Source organism: Electrophorus electricus, chromosome 7 (genome assembly GCF_013358815.1).
Source record: "Electrophorus electricus isolate fEleEle1 chromosome 7, fEleEle1.pri, whole genome shotgun sequence".
NCBI classification, from domain to species: Eukaryota; Metazoa; Chordata; class Actinopteri; order Gymnotiformes; family Gymnotidae; genus Electrophorus; species Electrophorus electricus.
Genome location: NC_049541.1, coordinates 20,659,765 through 20,679,266, shown reverse-complemented (window position 1 = coordinate 20,679,266; position 19,502 = coordinate 20,659,765). Strand labels below are relative to the sequence as shown.

The 19,502-nt window shown below is 45.1% G+C and overlaps 1 long non-coding RNA gene across 1 annotated transcript; it reads left to right on the top strand.

Moving 5' to 3' along the window:
- The first annotated feature begins 113 nt into the window (after positions 1 to 113).
- LOC113584580 lies at positions 114 to 12,279 on the top strand. The gene is made up of 3 exons (XR_003411417.2): positions 114 to 169; positions 5,216 to 5,326; positions 11,635 to 12,279. It is a non-coding gene; the product is annotated as an uncharacterized LOC113584580 (long non-coding RNA).
- Positions 12,280 to 19,502: the final 7,223 nt, after the last annotated feature.

The following is a 19,502-nucleotide window of genomic DNA, read 5'->3' as shown; positions in this document are numbered from 1 at the left end:
TTAAATGACGTACTTAGTCTCACCAATCCCCATGCACGGCAGGCGACTGATGGCCAATTGTTCTTAACTCTGCTCCAGTTCACACCAGCCTTTTTCTCTCTCTGCAGGTATGTCCATTTAGAGACGGAGGGCATGGCTTTGGCAATCTCTTTTCCTTTAGAAGTTGAAGGTAAGCTTGTATTTTTGCTGTGGGCTAAGCTGACACACTGTGGGGTGAATCACAGCACCCATTTTGCCCTGTTCTGCCCCATTTTACCCCATTCTGTCCCATTCTGCCCCTGCCATTGTGCCTTTCATTAAGACCTTTTCCTGTCAGAGTGTCTGATTGTTTCCAACCTATGCAGTTTTTAGCACCACTTTGATTATCAGACATTGTCTGGTAATGGGTCAGTACTTTGAGCTTAGGCTGCAGTTTGCTCAAATATATTTCTATTATTTTCACAATGTTAAAATCAGTACAGTCAGCCCATGCATGCATATAAGTTTGAAAAGCTAACCTATCCTTTAAGAGTGTGGAGCCTCAGGAGGCGTGATCTGATTATCTCTTAAGTAGGCCACTGATTTGATTTTCCAGTCAGAGAGTTGACCACATGTTTATGGTTTAGCTAACTACCATGGTTAAATGGGTTATTCTGATTGGGCAGATCGGCTGGTGCGGGCGTGTATGACTTTGGTTACCACTGATTACAGTATGGTTGAAGCTACGCTTGTGGTTTTTCCCTAGCATAAGACCTTAAATGTATGCAATACATTTAAATGGATTCATTGGCTGTTAGGGGGTCAGTTGCTAAGTACATGGAGTAATTTTAGATATTACTGTCCTACTTCAGTTTCTCCAAAGGTCAGTGCAGGATGACCAGTCCAGTCACATGGTTTGAGAGCTTTGACCCTGTAAGATTACCACTGAGACACCGACTGGCAGGTTCATCAGAGCGCTTGGCCTTGGACGCCTAAGAGAAGTAATGTAGGTATCAGAACATCTGGGGGACATATACCTAATACATTCAACGTCCATATGCACTGCAGTTTAGAAGTAACTAGATTGGGGCACTTTCGGGTTGTTGTTGTGATGTTCTTTCTGTATTCATCTAAAAACATTTGCTATAGATGATTTGTTTATAATTTAGCCCTACATAATTACTAGGTTACATGGAAATTGTAGAGTTACTATAAGCAGCTGAAATACAGAATATCAAAATGTCAAATTTAATTTGATTATATATATATATATATATATATATATATATATATATATATATATATATATATATATATATAGGGTGGAGCCTGTCAGATTCACAATCCTTGAATAGTGGAAACCCAAAATAATTGGAGAAATGTCATATCAGTAAAGCACACATTAGGCTGGTGCAAACCAACAAAGAAGCAATAGTGCACGTGTGAGCTTAGCACGAGCACGGCTGTTGGCCGGATGAGGAATACTAGAGCCTAAACCAAGTAACAGGGATCCAGTGTTATGGTTGCTCCTCCTCTGGTGTTGCAGTTCCCATGGCGACGCACTGCCATGTGCTCTGTTTTGGTGTCGGGATGTAGACATCAATGATAATGTAGTCAACATGTAACATAGTGTAATGTGATCATGTAGACAATACTGTGCAGACAATAAGAATAATCCTGCCAAAAAGAATACCGATCAAGACAGAACAGGAAGTCCAGAGTGGTCTGACAACGACTTAGAGCGGACAGGCTAGGTTAGGGCTTGATTAAAGGACACAAAATGGCACAAAAGGACGACTGGCCTGCAGACGTCTGAGACAAAGCTTCACAGACAGGTGAGAGAAATTGATTGCACCAAAATAACAGAATGAAGAAACAGTAACTGGAAATATCCCTGTTTATTCATTGCAACATGAAATCACAGTCTAGACTTTTTTTTAAGCGTGCAAAATTGTCACATGGAGCTCAGCTGTAATCTCATCCAAAGGCCTGGCTGTTAACACATTAAACACACACAATTATTGTAAATGGCTTCTGTGCTCCTTGTTGGTGAACTAGAAGTGAATTTTGCAGTGGGCTGAAGATCTAGTCTGTCAGCTCCACATCACGCATACGTCACTGTCTATAGGTAGGGTGTGACCCGTGCGGGAGGGAGTCAGTGTGCTTTTGGTCATTCGGTGTGTTTTGATTTGGAACGAGACTGGAGTGAGAGAATGTTTGTGCAGGTGAAAGGAGGGGTAATTGGCTTCTGTCAACAGGGCCTTGTGAGTTTTGGCAGAAGCTAAATAAAATGGAGACGCAATCAATACTGACGGACAGTGCCAAGGACAGGCCAACAGACCAGTGTTCTCTCTCTCTCTCTCTCTCTCTCTCTCTCTCTCTCTCTCTCTCTCTCTCTCTCTCTCTCTCTCTCTCTCTCTCTCTCTCTCTCTCTCTCTCTCTCTCTCTCTCTCTCTCTCTCTCTCTCCAAGTCAAGTTGGATTTATTGGCATAAAAGTAAAGTTTTCCCAAGCACTGGAAGTTCACTTTCAGAAAATTAATTAACTTTAATATATTCAAAAGCTGATCAGTAGCTGCGTTAATAAAAGTAACATCAGCAATTACATTTACAACAAAACAACCACCACCACCAATAATACTAATCATTTTAATAATGATCATAACCATCACAATAGCAACAGCAAGAGTAATAATAATAAACAATGCTTACAGTATTAATGCCAGCTAACCAGTCTTTATCTTTGTCTCTCTCTCACAGTTTCTTTCTCTGTCTATCTTTTTCTCTCTCTCTATCTCTGCCACTCTCTCCCACTCTCTCTCTCCCTCTTTTGTTCTCTCTCTCCCAGTCTCTCTCTGTCTCTTTGTCTTTTTGTCTATTCCCCCCCTCTCTCTGTCCCTCTCCCCCACTCTCTCCCTCTCTCTTTCGCTCTCTCTCTCCCTCTCTCTCTATCTGTTTCTCTCCCCATCTCTCTCTCCCTCCCTCCCCTCTCTCTCTCTGACTCTCTCCCTCTCTCTCTCTGTCTGTTTCTCTCCCCCTCTCTCTCTCCCTCCCTCCCTCTCTCTCCCTCTCTCTCTCCCCCCTCTCTCTCTGTCTCTCTCCCCCACTCTCTCCCTCTCTCTCTCTGTTTCTCTCCCTATCTCTCTCTCTCTCTCTCTCTCTCTCTCTCTCTCTCTCTCTCTCTCTCTCTCCCTCTCTCTCTCTGTTTCTCTCTCCCATCTCTCTCTCTCTCTCTCTCTCTGTTTCTCTCCCCATCTCTCTCTCCTTCTCTCTCTATCTGTTTCTCTCCCCCACTCTCTCGCTGTCTCTCTCTCCCTCTCTCTCCCTATCTGTTTCTCTCCCCATCTCTCTCTCTCTCTCTCTCTCTGACTCTCTCCCTCTCTCTCTCACTCTCTCTCTATCTGTTTCTCTCCCTATCTCTCTCTCTCTCTGTCTGTTTCTCTCCCCATCTCTCTCTCTCCCTCTCTCTCTGTCTCTCTCCCCCACTCTCTCCCTCTCTCTCCCCTCTCTCTCTCTTTGTTTCTCTCCCCATCTCTCTCTCTCTCTCTCTCTCTCTCTCTCTCCCTCTCTATCTCTCTCTATCTATCTGTCTCTCTCTCTCTCTGTTTCTCTCCCCATCTCTCTCTCTCTCTCTCTGTTTCTCTCCCCATCTCTCTCTCTCTCTCTCTCTCTCTCTCTCTCTCTCTCTCTCTCTCTCTCTCTCTCTCTCTCTCTCTCCTGCTAGTCACTGCTGTACAAGCCTCCATGTTCTCATTCATCACTCTGGGTCTCACACTCTGCAAGCTGCTCCCTGTCAGAACTATCTCACTTATAGATCTGTTTACATCACACACATACACACCTCATTGCACACAGACACATTAACACATGTGCTTAACCACATGTCTAAACATCAATATTTTGGCTTTTTTCTTTATCTTCTGTACAATGGAGTCAAATGACTAACGTTTCCAAAGAAGGATGTAGTTCATGTCCCAAGCATTTACTGTTCCTAGATCTTACTTACCTTCTAGGTGTCCGAGATAATGGCAGGCAGTCCGATGATAAGCCCTTATTCAGTTATTTTTTGTGGTTTCCCAATGTACTGTTGCTTTGAAGAATAATTCTTTGTCATCTACATTACTACCTGTAGCATTTCTCACCATTACCATGGCAATTTCACCACAGACGTGGGAGACCAATGATGCCAAAAAGTACCCATGGTATGGTCAGCAAAAAACTGACATTCTATAATTCACTGCTGAATTTACACCTGTAATGTACAGACAAATGTACCCCTACCGGTCTACGCTGCTGAATTTACACCTATAGTGCTGAAAGTCCACTCACTACGGTCGTTTTTAGTCCAGCTGGACACAAGCGAACACTCTCTGGGTTAAAACAAATGTCCGGGGGATTTTGGTGCACACACTCGCTGTTTGGTCGGAACTCTTCTCACAGCAGAGTGGCTCACACGCGAGGGATCAGCACATTTCATGCAGTGCCCACCACCAACACCACGTGTCTGCTGTTTGTGCCAACTCCGTTATGCCTTACCCATGCCACACACTCGCACGTGCATCCTGTTCAACAGAACAGTGTTAAGTGTGTTAGGATCCCAGGGTTCAGCACACCTCGGAATATGATTCAATTTAAACAACTGGGACTCATGCCAGTTTCCCAGCAGGTGCATCTCCCTGGGCGACAAAACTCGGGCCTATGCATGCCGTAGCGCTCAGGCTGCTTTTTGAGGAGTCATTTCACTTCCATGGAACCACAGCATGTGGCGAATAACACACAATTCCTCGCAAAGCTAGAAAGGGGGCAGAAGGGGCTGTCTGTTAGGGCTCTGTGCTGGCTGAGTGTGTGTCTGTGTGTGTGTCTGTGTGTGTGTGTCTGTGTCTGTCTGTGTGTGTGTGTCTGTGTGTGTCTGTGTCTGGGTGTGTCTGTGTGTCTGTGTCTGTGTGTGTGTCTGTGTGTCTGTGTGTGTCTATGTGTGTACGTGCGAGCATGCACGCTAGTATATGAAACGTGCTTTCTGCAGAAAAGCCTGTGCAAATTTTCTTACATGTTTTGTACACATTGCTATAAACTGCTATTAACTAATAGGCTCTTCATGATGGGGCATAATTGGAGAAAATTAGCTGTCTGTCACATGCCACATCTGTAAAATAAACTTGACGCCCACGTTCGGTGTACTGCACTATGAGTGGGCTCGAGAATGTGGGTTTTTCCAAACGTGATACCATCTGCAGTGCATTCATCTGTCCTCTGTCCTAGACATTCAAAAAGGCCATCAGGGACATGAACGCCAGACCACCGGAAGGGGATGATGGGAAGTCTGCTGTTGTAAGTGATCGGGCAGTTGCTGTTTTCCCATTGGCTGGACAGGTCTGTCACATTTTTACCTTACAACCTTGCAACTGTATGTGTGTGTGTGTGTGTGTGTGTGTTTGTGTGAGTGTTTTGAGGTGTATGAAGGCCACTTCTTGTATCTCTCTCTCTCTCTTTCTCTCCCCCCCCCCCCATCCTTCTCATTCTCTCGTGATGATGGCGTCAACACTCCTGTTGCATGCAGGTATAATCGCAGAACGTTGAGAGCTGCTCTCATGTTTCCACATCACTACTGACAGCATCCCACCCCACCCCACCCTACCCCACCCTGCCCATGGTGCGCCACCTTTCAGCCTCCACACACTCCTCCAGACTCCACCTACTACATGGCTGTTCGTACACACTCAGGAACACATGCGCACAAAACATGAACCCTTGCTTCATGAATTCATTGTTCTGTCAGCAGTCCGATCCTCACCTATGCAGCATTTTCTAAGCAAACACACGCACGCACACACACACGCACACACACACACGCGCACACACACACACACACACACGCGCACACACACACACACACACACACGCGCGCGCGCGCACACACACACACACACGCGCGCGCACACACACACGCACACACACACGCACATACACACGCACTCATACACACACACTATGCACTGCTATTTTCAGCCCATCAAATTCCACCCTGCCGTCTACCTTGTATTCTCCGCTGGGTTGATGAGATTATTGTCGTCTCTCTGTAGGGCGCAGGGCAGTGGCACGTGCACCGCTCCACAGCTCCTCACACCCTCCCCACGCTCCATAAATGGCGTTAAAGCTCACCCAAGGTGAAAGGTGTTACGGGCCTGGGATCTCAACCTGTTAAATTAGCCAGCTTCCCAGGAGGCTGCAGAAATGCTTAATGGGAAACGCTGCTTGGGCGAGGATCAGACCTCCGAGGAAGGGAGGCGGGGATGGACAGATGAGCTGAGGTTATTTCTTTTGTTTAGTTAACGCTGCACCTGCCTCCTGCACTCCGACGGCCTGCAGGGCTCCCAGTGGCTGAGCCCCATCCCTGGCCACCTCTGCTGCCTGCTGTAGTCTTTAAATCAGCATTAGGGCTCTGGCCTAGTCCCATTACATCAAAGTCTGAGTGCAGCGTGCATGCTCTGCTCCTGCACGTAGCAGGAACCACATTAAAGGCCCTGTTTGCATCAGCCAGTTACTAAAAATGAACTGTAGAGGTTATTGTACATGATACAAGGGGCAAGGGGTTGTAGTGTCAGTGAATAAGAGAGAACTGATAAATATCTGAACAACCAATGAATCAACCAATGAATCAACCAATGAATCTGTCTGTCTGTCTGTCTGTCTATCTGCCTGCCTGTCTGTCTGTCTGTCTGTCTGTCTGTCTGTCTGTCTATCTACTCTACTCTACTCTCTGGCTACCTGCTTAATGACTCACAAATTATGAAATGCAGCATTTCTGATCAAATAAGGACTCTGCTGGGTTTTGTAATCCTCACAGTGAATAACGTCATGTGTGGAGGTGTCCGGTTTGGACTGGACAAGGCATCGTGGTGAACCACGTCATAGTGTACATCCCCACGCCTCTCTCTCTCTCTCTCTCTCTCTCTCTCTTTCTCTCTTGCTCTATCTCTCTCTCTGTCTGTCTGTCTTTCTCGGTGTTGCTCTCTCTCGCTCTCTCTCTCTCTCTCTCTCTCTCTCACACACACACTCACACACACACACACACACACACACACACACACACACACACACACACACACACACACACACACAGGCACAAAGGCAGGTTAGCGACTGCAGGCAGTAAACTCTTGGTCAGGGCCGGTCCTGGGACAGCTCGTTCATTATTCGGACCAGGACATACAGCTGATGGTCGCTCTCTCAGCATAGCTGCGTGACACACTGCGCGCACACACACACACACACACACACACACACACTCTATATATATATATATATGAAGAAAATTACAGGTGAGTATCTGCAGTGTACTGTAGTAAAATATGTAAAGATACTAAAAATTGGCGTGACGTACACAGTGTTTCCAGAGAAACGGGACGTTTTGGACAGACGTCCTTCACTTTGCTTGCACAGCTGATGAAGGACGTCTGTCCGAAGTGTCCTGTCTCTCTGGAAACCTTTTGCCTTTCACTGCAGTTTTTACTCTCTCTCTCTCTCTCTCTTGCTCTCTGTCTCCCACGTTAATCATGTGGGATTCATTTTAAAGCACCATATGAAGATATATTGAAAAATCATTTTGTCGGCTCAGTGGAAAACCGATACTGGTTTCCTTATGTGGTACAGAGCAGATACGGAGAGAGGCGGTTTGAAGAAATAGCGGTAGAGAGAAGGAGAAATAAAGAAGGGATGACGAGTTCTCAAATCTCATTTCATTGCTCATCATGATCTCCACATGTACAAGTGAAGGAAAAAGCTTTTCTATTGTGTCATTTATTTGTTGTAAATGTGCCATGTTTCCATAGTTACTAGCCCAAAAACCAAATGTGAATTACTGTGTGCAACAGGACACCCGTATGCAAGCACACACCATGAGAGAGGAACACTAGGTGGCGCTGTAACCCAACCCCGTTCAGGGGGCAGATTGTTTGCGTAATTGTTGTCACATGCACCTCCTCCCCTGCTACCATGTGAGAAATGTTTTCTGTATCCTGTTGATAGACTCCTGGATTGTGCTGTTCGAATGTCACACCATCTGCCGTGGCATGTTCAAGCCTTTGTGTGCACGCACGTTTGTGTGTATGTGTGTGTGTGCGTTAGTGTCTATATGTGCGTATGTGTGTGGTTGTGAATATTTCATGAGTGACACCTAGACTAGCTCAGACCATGCCAAAACCATCCTCACACTGCTAAGCTCTTCATACACATCATGTGCCCTACGCACAAAAGGAGAGACACATTCATGTCCATATTCATGGTCATGCATCAACACATGAACAAACACTCACACACTTCCATGTGTTACTATAGGCAGGACTGCTAACACACATGCACAATCCAAAATACACCCCAGCATCACTCTCTCACGCATTAACACCTCAGTACATATGCATATGCCCTTGTGTTTGTCCATATTATGCACCGGTTCCCATACCTCACGGTAAATGCACGACACTATCGGATATGGCCAAGGAAGCGCATGCTGCTTTGAACAGTGGACAGCGCAGCACAGAACTCTGTGTGCTTTACACCAAAACTGGGTCTCACGGTAAGAAAGGGGTGTCAGGTGGTTATGTAATCACTCCTAATTCAGCCCGCAAGCTCCCTGTGTAAACACCCCCAGTGTTTGCACTAAGAGTGCACGAGTGTGTTCAGGAATAAGACATGAAGTTAGATGAACCAAAAATCAGTATTTGTGCGTTAGCTTAGCCTGATGTCACTCCTGTCCCAAAAACATCCTCCTGATTTGTCAGTTAGTGCAGCATTGGAATGACTGAGGTGCAGCTTTCTGGACAAAAAGGTACTTTGTGAGATTTGTTCTTAAGAAAATACTGTATGAAAAAAACTTTTTTTTTCTCCCAAAAATGGCAACTTTTCAAACGACATAATGCAAATGATATCAGACTCACTTATCTTGGATAGCTTACATCCAATTTTATCTGCCCACGTGTTTTGAGTTTTGTGTTGATGTGCCTTTAAGACATAATTGTGTAGCAGAGGCTGACACTTAAGACATAATTGTGTAGCAGAGGCGGTGACAATAGGCATGTGATCACTATGACGTCCTGAGTCTCACCACAGCCCACCAACAAAGCTCTGGTCATTCTGGGGGGGTTGAAGGTCACACGTACACGTGTTAACCCGCTGCGAACACATCTACCATGCGCATCTCCTGCCATTTCTCAGAGAAGTCAAGGAGACCTTCAGTGTCCAGTCAAGTCCGCTCTGTTGACGAAGGGGAGATCAGACAATAACAAGGAGCAGAAAGGTCCGGTTCTCTCTTTTCCTTACACCCATCTTTAGGGGAATGTGCAGGGGGTGTAACAGCCCCAGGCACTTATAAGCCAAACCAGCAGCTTCCAGCAGGCATATACTGGTTTTCGCAAGAATTAGTCATGACTAACATACATTTAATTTTCACTCTGTATACAAACATTTCAGAAGCGTCGAAATTCAGATACGTTGGCACTGAATGAAGTAAGTTGAAGGCACACGGGTTAACTACACTGATGTGTGAGGTTAACGTTCTAGTAAAGATGGATATATCTACAGGGGGCGTCTAGATATTCCAGCTTTGTTCGTCTCTGCTATTTGCGAGCGAGTTTCCACTTGGAACGCTGTGTCCACGGGCTGGCAGCATACACCATGCCAGCTTCCTTCATATCCAGTGTTGTGTGGAGGTGTAGGACTTGTGGACACTAGCAATCTGCCCTGTCCCTGCTAGACTCTGTTCCATTCCATGTACGGAACATTCTAACCTCTGAGAGCCCGAAGGGGGAAAGGGAAGATTTTTTGCTGGGAGAAACTTCCTATTTTTACCTTCAGAAGGTGCAGGGGCAGATAGGGGTAGGGGGGGTTCCGTCTTGTCCAGCTGTTTACACGGCGGCCTCCTGTTCATGAGTTGGAGCTAAGTTTAGATGTTGCTAAGTCCCGCGTGGAAACTCAATGCCTGTCATTGTCCCGGGGTGGTGGACGCTTCACATATGACATTTGGCGAAAGAGGAGAATCGTGGGCGGAAGGGGCCATGATTGAGTTACCAGCACCTAGCTATGGAGAATGTGACGAGTGACTCGAAGAGTGTGTGTGCGTGTGCATGTGAGTATGCGTGTCTCTGTGTGTGTGTGTGTGTGTGTGTGTGTGTGTGTGTGTGTGTGTGTGTGTGTGAAAGCATGTGTGTGTTTAAGATGAGTCAGATGATCAGATGTTCACTAAGACACTAAATATAAGAATATAACACATGAAAATCCCTACAGAATGATACATCCTGTCGAGGCTGCTGTGGAGGGTCCCTCCATCTAAAATAACACGTAAGGGTTATTTATGGGGAAACCCAGGGAACGCACCGTGTGACAAAAAGCCCTTTCAGCTATAGTGCTGCATGTGTAACCTGAGGCCAAATGGTAGAGCTGTGAGTCAGTAAGTTGGGGGAGGGTAAAGAGACAGGCAGAAACTGTCAGTCTACATCTCTGTGCCAGTCTACATCTTCATGTCAGTTTACATCTCTGTGCCAGTCTACATCTCTGACAGAGAGTCAGTCTACACATTCACGTCAGTCTACATCTCTGTGCCAGTCTACATCTTTGACACAGAGAGCCAGTCTACACCTCCATGCGAGTCTACATCCCCATGTCAGTCTACATCTCTGTGGCAGTCTACATCTCTGTGTCACTAACAGGTGAGAAAAATCTCACAAGACCTGTCAATACAAACCAGAACCGAAGTTCCTCACACTTTCTGTTCCTCCACTGGAATCTTTATCAATGATTTTATCTTCTGAAGTGTTTTTGGGTGGCAGATATCTCAGAAATCGGTTTTGTTATGTACTGACACTTGCCTATGCTTTCTTTTTATAGTAGAATGAGGTTTCCACATATCCACACGTAGTGCTCCACTAATTCCAGAGCTCCGTTGTGCTGCCTGGATTAGGTAGATTTTCCCTCTGGAATTAAGTGCCACGAGTATCATTGGTGGAACACATTATCCACAGTGGACTGAAGTGAAGCATCTCGATTCTCCCTCGAAGACTCAACAGATGCGTAGAACCTGGAGACAGAGGTGTACAGGCCCCTGCACACAGCGGAACAAAGGCTGCACTGACTGTCGTTTTACAGTCAAGCTTGTACAAAGTCCTGTTGATGTGCTGGTTTCAAATGAAACCCAATCAGCAAAAAATGACTGCAGCTTTGTAGCTGTACTGTTGACATTTTCATTGCTATTTTTGCTACCATGCATCTGTATTTTGAACAATTTGGCCATAATGGTGAGAGTGTATTATTATTATTATTGTTGTAGTTGTTAAAGGTGATCACAAAAACATATGTTAACAAAATAAAATTACCACAAACCATAAAATTTACAGAAATGAAAAAAGTTACATATAGCATACCCTAGTCTTTAAGTCTTTAATCTGTATTAAAAAAAAAACAACAACAGAGCTCACGTTCGTAATTTTCTCTGGAACACTGTTTCAGAGTTTAGGAGGCTTGTAAGAACAGAGCACTGCTGATATAGTTCCAGTGTTGAATGTATGTTGGATAGAAGCTCAGCTCTGTAAACTTGTCCTTGGGTCTTAAACAGGTTGATAGCGTGAGCAGGTGTTTGCTGTATGCAGATTACTGCACTGAGTTACTTATACTTATTCCACCGAGGTCAGAAGAGCAGAGAAGATTCAGCATTCACTTCCTGTACTGAGGCTTCAGAAGATACTAGTCGTGGAGAAACAAGGAGACACGCTGAAATCGAAGGCACTGAAGCAAGCAGCACTCATCTCTGATAATATTGGACACACAACCCTATCAGAACAGAGGACTTCATCACCGATCAGAGGTCACTCTGTGTGTGTGTGTGTGTGTGTATACATTTGCATGTTTAACATTACAGATTAAAATATAATTAAACAACCCACCCATGCACTGGCCTACCTGATTATTTCAATCTCTGCTGTCTCACTGCACGTCGAAGCCACTACCAGAGACTGTTGTCTTCATTCAAGCTCGAATGCTCCAGTCTTGAGCTGAGCCAGAAGCTCCGTGTGACCTCCGGGAGGTCTCTCTCTTACCTGGAGAGGCCTGGGAGCTTGAGGGTCCTGTTAGCTGTTTTGAGGACTGCGCTCTTCTGCACGGAGATCTCTGGTGTTGTTCCTGGGATCTGCTGGAGTCCTTCTCCCAGTCTGGGGGTCACGGCCCCTAGTGCTCTGACTGCCACGGGAACCACATCTTTTCCAATTCTTCTCTCTTCTGCTGTTTATCCCCCACTACTATGTCTGGTTGGTTAGCTATTACCTTCTTGTCTGTCTGTATCTGGGTATATGTATGTATCTCTATGTATCTGGATATATATATATATTTTTTTTTTCCTATGTTCTATGGGTAATGATGTATTATATAGGCTGAATATAGTGAAATATTGAACCTAGTGGTTGAGTGTGCTGTGAAAACCATATTTGCTTTTTTGCATGAGTCCCCATTGGGGATCGTTTCATTGCCTGGAGGCAAAAAGTTCCACCCAACCAGTCAGACGGTCAACTCCTAGCCCTTGGGTTCAATCAGTCTCACACAGCCAATTTCCAGTTCATGGCAGCCTCTATATGTCCAACAGGGCTGGGTGTTTCTTTCCAACTCTCTCTCTAGCTCTCTCTTCACCTCTCTCTCTTTCTACCTCTTTCTCCATCTCTCTCTCTCTTTCCACTTCTATCTCAGTCTCTCTCTCCACCTCTCTCTCTCCTCTTCTCCCTCCATCTCTTCCGTTCTGCCCTCTTTCTCTCCCTTCATCTCTTTCTCTTTCTCTCCCCCTCTCATCATCTTTCCCGCACACACACTCTCTCTCCCTCTCTCTCTCTCTCTCTCTCTCTCTCTCTCTCTCAGCCCCGTGGTGTGCATGAGATGAACACAAACCCCCTGCGTGGACGTGTAAGTGTGTGTTCGGAGTCTCGATCCATGTCCACAGATGGACAAACAGAGGGAGCCCCACCCCGCTCTGGCCGCATCGACAGCTAAGCAGCCCGGCTCTGAACCGGCCGTGTGACCTGAAATGACGCTCTCGACATATCGTTGTGGATAAGTACCCATCATCGCCCTTTCTTCATAGGCTGCGTTGGCATGGAAACATGCTTTATGCACATCTCAGGCTTGCTCTCTCACTTGCCTCTTAGTGAGCGTGTCTCTCACTGAGCATGCTGGGAACACAGGTATCGCTCCAGTACAATAACATGGTCACTCCATGAACTTTGCTTGTCATGGCATGTGATCACCTATGATCTAGCATCATGCGCTTGTGGATATTCATAGTTCATTAAATTAGTATTTACTACAAATACCTGCAGGATGTCAGCAGTAAACGATAATAACTATGATGCAAGAAGGGTTGTTAAATGATTCATGGTTACATCATGTCAGTGATGATGTCATACTTCTGGGATCTATGACATGGAAGCAGTTTGTTGTGACTTCAGCATCACACACCTGTAATCCACACACCTCATCTGCGGTGTCGCATGTGATTCTCGACCGATGATCGCCTCGGCAACGTGTCCAGCCGACTGTCTGCCCTTACCGCGTCAGTGTCCCCGATGTCACCGGATGTTCCCTTCTTCTGTGCTGACAGCGCTGTACTGCTTGTTCTCCCATGAAGTGTTAGGAACAGGTCAGAGTTAAGGTCAAGCGACACTAGGCTCTCTGCAACACGGCCTACATACTGGTGTGGTGAACACAGCATTTATTAGAAGGTGAAAGAACAGTGCATTCAGATGAAAAGCAATGAAACATTATTCTGTTTTTTTCATCCTAGTGTTCATCCCAGGAACGGTTCTGTTTGAGCAGTGTAACGTTGGACAAGACCTCAGGCAAGACCAAGCAGGCAAGCTCCATACTAAAGTGAGAGTTCAGACCAAGAACAAATGGTACTGGTACCGAGACCATAACAGGGTCTGAGTCAAGACTGAGGGAAAAACATGCAATCTGAAATAAAATTACAATTAAAGAATTAACATGTTATTACATCAAAATGTTGAGTTTACATAACTACGTAATAATGTATCAAACACAAAATCAACACAGAAGCAATAACAAAAAAAACAACTGCATTGCATTTCTGTGATAAATCTCACATCTAGACATAAATTCTAGTGAATAAACCTCATTCTTAAGTTTAGTACTAGTTCACATATTCTGTGGTTTTGGGAGGACATATAAAGTGTCTTGTGTTAGTCGTAAGACTGAGGAGGTGCGCCTCCTGTAGCCTGCTCTGAGGGCCATGATCAAGTCAAGGTCTCCAAGCAAATTTATTCTCATTGCTCACATCAGGCGTTCTCTTTCATCCCGCGGGCTCTCCGCTCAGAGTGATGTCATTGCCAGAACTCGCTGTCCACGTTTTTCTTTAAAGATGATTGGTTCTTATTTTCTGGCATATTCCTTATGCAGTTCAGCATGCAGGGGCAGGGCTGAGTTGGTGGCAGGAGAGAGAGGCAGGTGTGCAAAACGACCACACTCACGCCGCTGGCTTCCTAAAGCAAGGCTCTGATCTGATGTCTGTGTCATTGGGCTGACAGTGGCATCATGCCAGGTTGCCAGTACTGCTAATATTGCACTGAATCGTCTGCAGCGCTATACCCCGATTCATATGCATATGGCGTACGATTCTATATATCTATTAATCACTGCGCTATTTTACCATTGTACTCCTGTGCCCTGTACATGAGTATGGACGTCCACTGCTGTCTTAGACAGACCACTTTAAAAACGTGTTCCTTCATGTACTAGCTACACTTAACAACCTCTATCTCTTCTAAGTCAGTATCCTTCTTCTACATTATGTATGAATATTACATGTGTCTTTGATAGGGGACTCACACTAAATCTTGATGTACCTGCACTGCATATATGCATACTGGAGGTTTGTTTGGTTGAGTGTTTGTTATCTTTTTTAGCATCTCCCAAATGTCTACACACACATCCGGACATCCGGACTATCTTAACATCCGGATGATCGTAACATCTGGCCATTGTTTCCATCAGTACCCATATGCACAGTACTCTTACAGTATGACGTGCAGGCATTGGCGGCAGGAGCATCCAATTATCTTCAAACTGGTTCAAACTGAGGGGGAACTGAGTGGTTCTTCAGTTAACAGGACGCTGTCTAACCCATTAAAAGACTGTGTGGATGAGCTGGGTGAACACTGTCTCCAGATCAGGGCCTCACTCTTGCTGCTTCTGACAGATTGGCTGTGTGTAATAGCTTCCAACACACTTCTCTTTCCTACTGGCATCGGGGAGCTGGCCCACATTTTATTATTAGCGTCTTCTACCCCCTTAAAGCCCCCGATGATCTCTGTATCTGCCACACAACATCACTGCTCTATAATCTCTGATCTTGGATCTACTATAAGTGCTTTGAACATAGATACTGTGGGAGTGTGTGTTAGATTTGGACGGGGTACTGTGAGGCAGTTAGCACTGCTGCCTCATGGCTCCAGTGACCCAGGTTCCATTTCCGGGTTCCATTCCTGGGTTCCATGCATGGACCCTGTACGCTCTCCCTGTGGCTGTGTGGGTTTCCTCCAGGTATTCTGGTTTCCTGCCACATTCCAAAGACATGTGTTGGGTCAACAGGTGTCTCTAAATTGGCTGTGTGTGTGTGCACGCCCCCTGTAACAGTCTTGCGACCTGTTCATGGTTGGCTCCTGCCTTGTGTCCTGTACTGTTGGGAAGGGCCTCAACACCTTGGTACCCTGACCTGGATTTAATGGTTTACAAAATGGATGAATTAACAGTGTATTGTTTGCCATTATTGCAATACTGGCCTTAGCAAAAAAAATAAATAAATTATATCGCAGATGGCTGTAATATACAAAATTTTAAAAAGGCTGTGTGCTGTGAACACCCTGACCAATCACATCACTCCAGATGAGCAGACTGTGAGTGTTTAGATGAATCATGGCATCAGATGGATCCAATAGACAGAAAAAAAAATATTTCTGTCAAAATAACAACGCTAAAATTCTAGCCATATCACATCAAGTGTAAACGCAATATCAATATAATGGCAATACAGTATTAAGTGTTTACGTTTATTTTTGCACTTTGAAGCACAGAATAATAACAGGAGATAAAAACCATAATGCTAAGGCTACAAGCTCTCTGTGGCAGTAGTGTGTGTTCTGGGATGCGCTGACTGCATCATAATGCCTTGGCTCTTAAAAAATCTATTCTAGGTCATAAATGTAATTATAGTAATAAAACAATACCTTATAGTAATAAATTACCAAAGAGAATTGCTATGCTAACTATTTACACAGATGGATTTGACCTCTGTATGATTTGATAAGATCTACCGGACCCAGATTTGATTTTTACTGTTATGTGCTACGACATGTGCGCTAAGGTTCCAAGACCTCCAACTTAAGAGATAAGATGTTAAGAGTTAAGATGAAAAGCACAAAACAGATGTAAAACAGATAGCAGTGTGTCTACAGTCCGTAGCGGGCTGCTGCCTTTACTCAGATGTGGGATGTTTAAAACACTTGGCATCTCGGCATCTCTCCCGTGTTGTGAAAAGTGCCTCCAGTCCGCACGTAAGCAAAAAAAAACAACCTGATTCCCAGAGCGTCAGGCGAGGAGGAAATGGTTGTGGTATTTAGCTCCTAAAGTTGTGCAATATTTGAGCTCTGTTGTTCTGAAATGAAAATATTACATATTAAAAATTCATTACAAAGCTGAGGGAGGTTGGGAGGAGCTTCCAATAGCTCTTTCGATTTGCCAAACCTGTTTCCTCACTCCATTTTCATTTCAGTGATTCAGTGCTTCAGTTTCCTCGGGGGTGGGGGGGGGGTCATTGCATTGACAATATTATACAAACGAAGGAAAAATAATCAACAACGACTGTGAATAAATCAGAAGTTACAGGAGCCCGCGGAGACAGAAACACACGTCTGTGGGGTACCATCAAAATCAAGCCTGACGCATTTATGTTGTGGCTTCTGAATGTCTGAAGGCCAAATTTAGCCTCACATGTGGTGATTACAGAACGCAATTAGAGTGAATGAAGGTGCTGAGTGGCGAGGGTGTAATTATGCGCTAACTGATTTAGTGTGGCAGGAGGAGAATGGCACACGAACACACAAGGAGAGAGAGATAGAGAGAGAGAGAGAGAGAGAGAGAGAGAGAGAGAGAGAGAGAGAGAGAGCGAGAGAGAGAGAGAGAGAGAGAGAGAGAGAGAGGGAGAGAGAGAGGGAGAGAGAGAGGGAGAGAGGGAGAGAGAGAGAGAAAGAGGGAGAGAGAGAGAGAGAGAGAGAGAGAGAGAGAGAGGGAGAGAGGGAGAGAGAGGGAGAGAGAGAGAGAGAGAGGGAGAGAGAGAGGGCACTGTGGAACCAGCAACACTGTTCCCTCTTCTACCGCAGTTCCTCCCTTTACATTACTGACCTTACATATGTATGTGTGTGTATATATATATATATTTATATATCCATATATAGAGATCCATATCCCCATCTGCTGTTTCATATATAAACTGGCTCCTCCTACTACTTATTCAGAAGCACTTTGCTTGCACAGCTGATGAAGGGCCTCTGTCTGAAACATCCTGTCTCTCTGGAAACCTTGTTTGCTTCTCTACAGTTTTGCATATGCGGATGTTTGCTGCTGTTGGACAGCAGCGCCTGACTCGCATCGTCCATTCTAGATTATCCCAAAGGTGTTTGATGGGGTTGTGGTCAGGGCTCTGTGTGGGCTAGTCAAGTTGTTCCACACCAAATCCACCCAACCGTCCCTTTGTGGACCTTGATTTGTGCACAGGGGCACAGACATGCTGGGACAGAAACGGGCCTTGCTCAAACTGGTCCCGAAAAGGTCCTTCACTGGAGCTAAAGGGTCTCGGCCGACCCCTGAAAAACAACACCGTATCCCCATATATGAGGTCAGGCAGGTAACAGTCTCTTGGCAGTCCTCAAACCCAAACTCATCCATCAGACTGCCGGTTAGAGAAGCGTGAGTTGTCACTCCACAGAACACGTTCCCAGAGTCCAGTGGTGGTGTGCTTGGCACCAGTTCCTCCGACACTTGGCATTATGCTCTGTGATGTAAGGCTGGCAGCTGGAAACCCATGAAGCCCCCACTGCACAGTTCTCCTGATGGTGTTGATGTCAGAGGAGTTTTGGAAGCAGAGCAGTGGAGACTTTTATACGCACTAGACACCTCAGCAACTGACGACCCCGCTCTGTAACTTTACGTGCTCTGTCACTTCATGGCTGAGTTGCTGGGGTTCCTAAATGTTTCCACTTTTCAGTTGACAGTGGAATATCTAGGAGAGAAGAAACCTCCCAACCTGACTTGCTGCAGTGGTGCCATCTTATTACAATGCCACGTGCAAATTCAGTGATCTGCTTAAGATGACCCATTTTTTCATAAATGTTCATACAGGCAGACAACATGCCTAGGTGCTTGGTTTTACTCACCTGTGGCAACAGGACTGAAAGAACCACCTGAGTTCAGCGAGATGTGTCCCAATACTTTTGTCCAGACAGTGCATTGAGATTTGAGTATAAGCAAACTGGTCCACCATCTTTCTAAAGGAGCATTAACTTCAATTCCCAGAAATCGAACTGAATACCTGAATAACTGGATAATGGTCCTTAATCTGGCCCATATTTCCATTCGGTTTGTTTCTGCTTCGGTTTGGAACATTGTGAACATTAACATTCATTCACTGGGGAATTTTATCTGGATTATAAAATCATTTGTCATCACAAAGTAATTTGTTGCTCTGCTATTCTAAGATATTGTCAATGTTGATATGAGCTATGAAAGGAAAGAGGATGTCATAACTGAAGATCACGTCAGTCTTCCAATACCTATAATGTAAATAACAATGTAGATTTCATCCAATCTGAATCTACATCAGCAGGTAAACCTATATATTTATTTTCATTTCACAATGATCTGCTTTCCTCCAGCAGCACATGTGATTCACTAACAAGGACAAACTGGCCATTAAACAAAATATGCTCATGTAAAATTTGGCCCATCTATAATAGGGGCAGTGGTAGTTTAGTGTTTAAGGTACTGGACTAGTAATCAGATGGTTGTCAGTTCAAGCCCCAACTCTTATGGCCCGAGTGCCGCAGGGCAAGGAGCAGGACGTTCAGACTCCCTCGGTGGTGATAGACAAGGGAACTCACACAATTGGTGTAAACTAAGCACATGAATCATTGTGAACACTAACAAAAAACAACAAATGTTACAGTGCACACCAATATCAGTTTTAATACACACAGACAACACTAAACCATCTGCAGCTGTGCGCAGACACCAAAGTCGTGGCTACAAACAAAAACAATTTGACTGAACGTGGTGGGCCGAACCACCTGACCAGTGGAGGAGCAGTCTATGATGCCAACACTACCATGTTGCTAATGTTGTGGCCCCTGACAAAGACCCGTAACTCTCAAGTGCTCAAATTATATTCAGTCATAATTGTAACGCGCTTTGAACAAAAGTATCAGCTAACGGCTTCAAATATGTTCAGTAA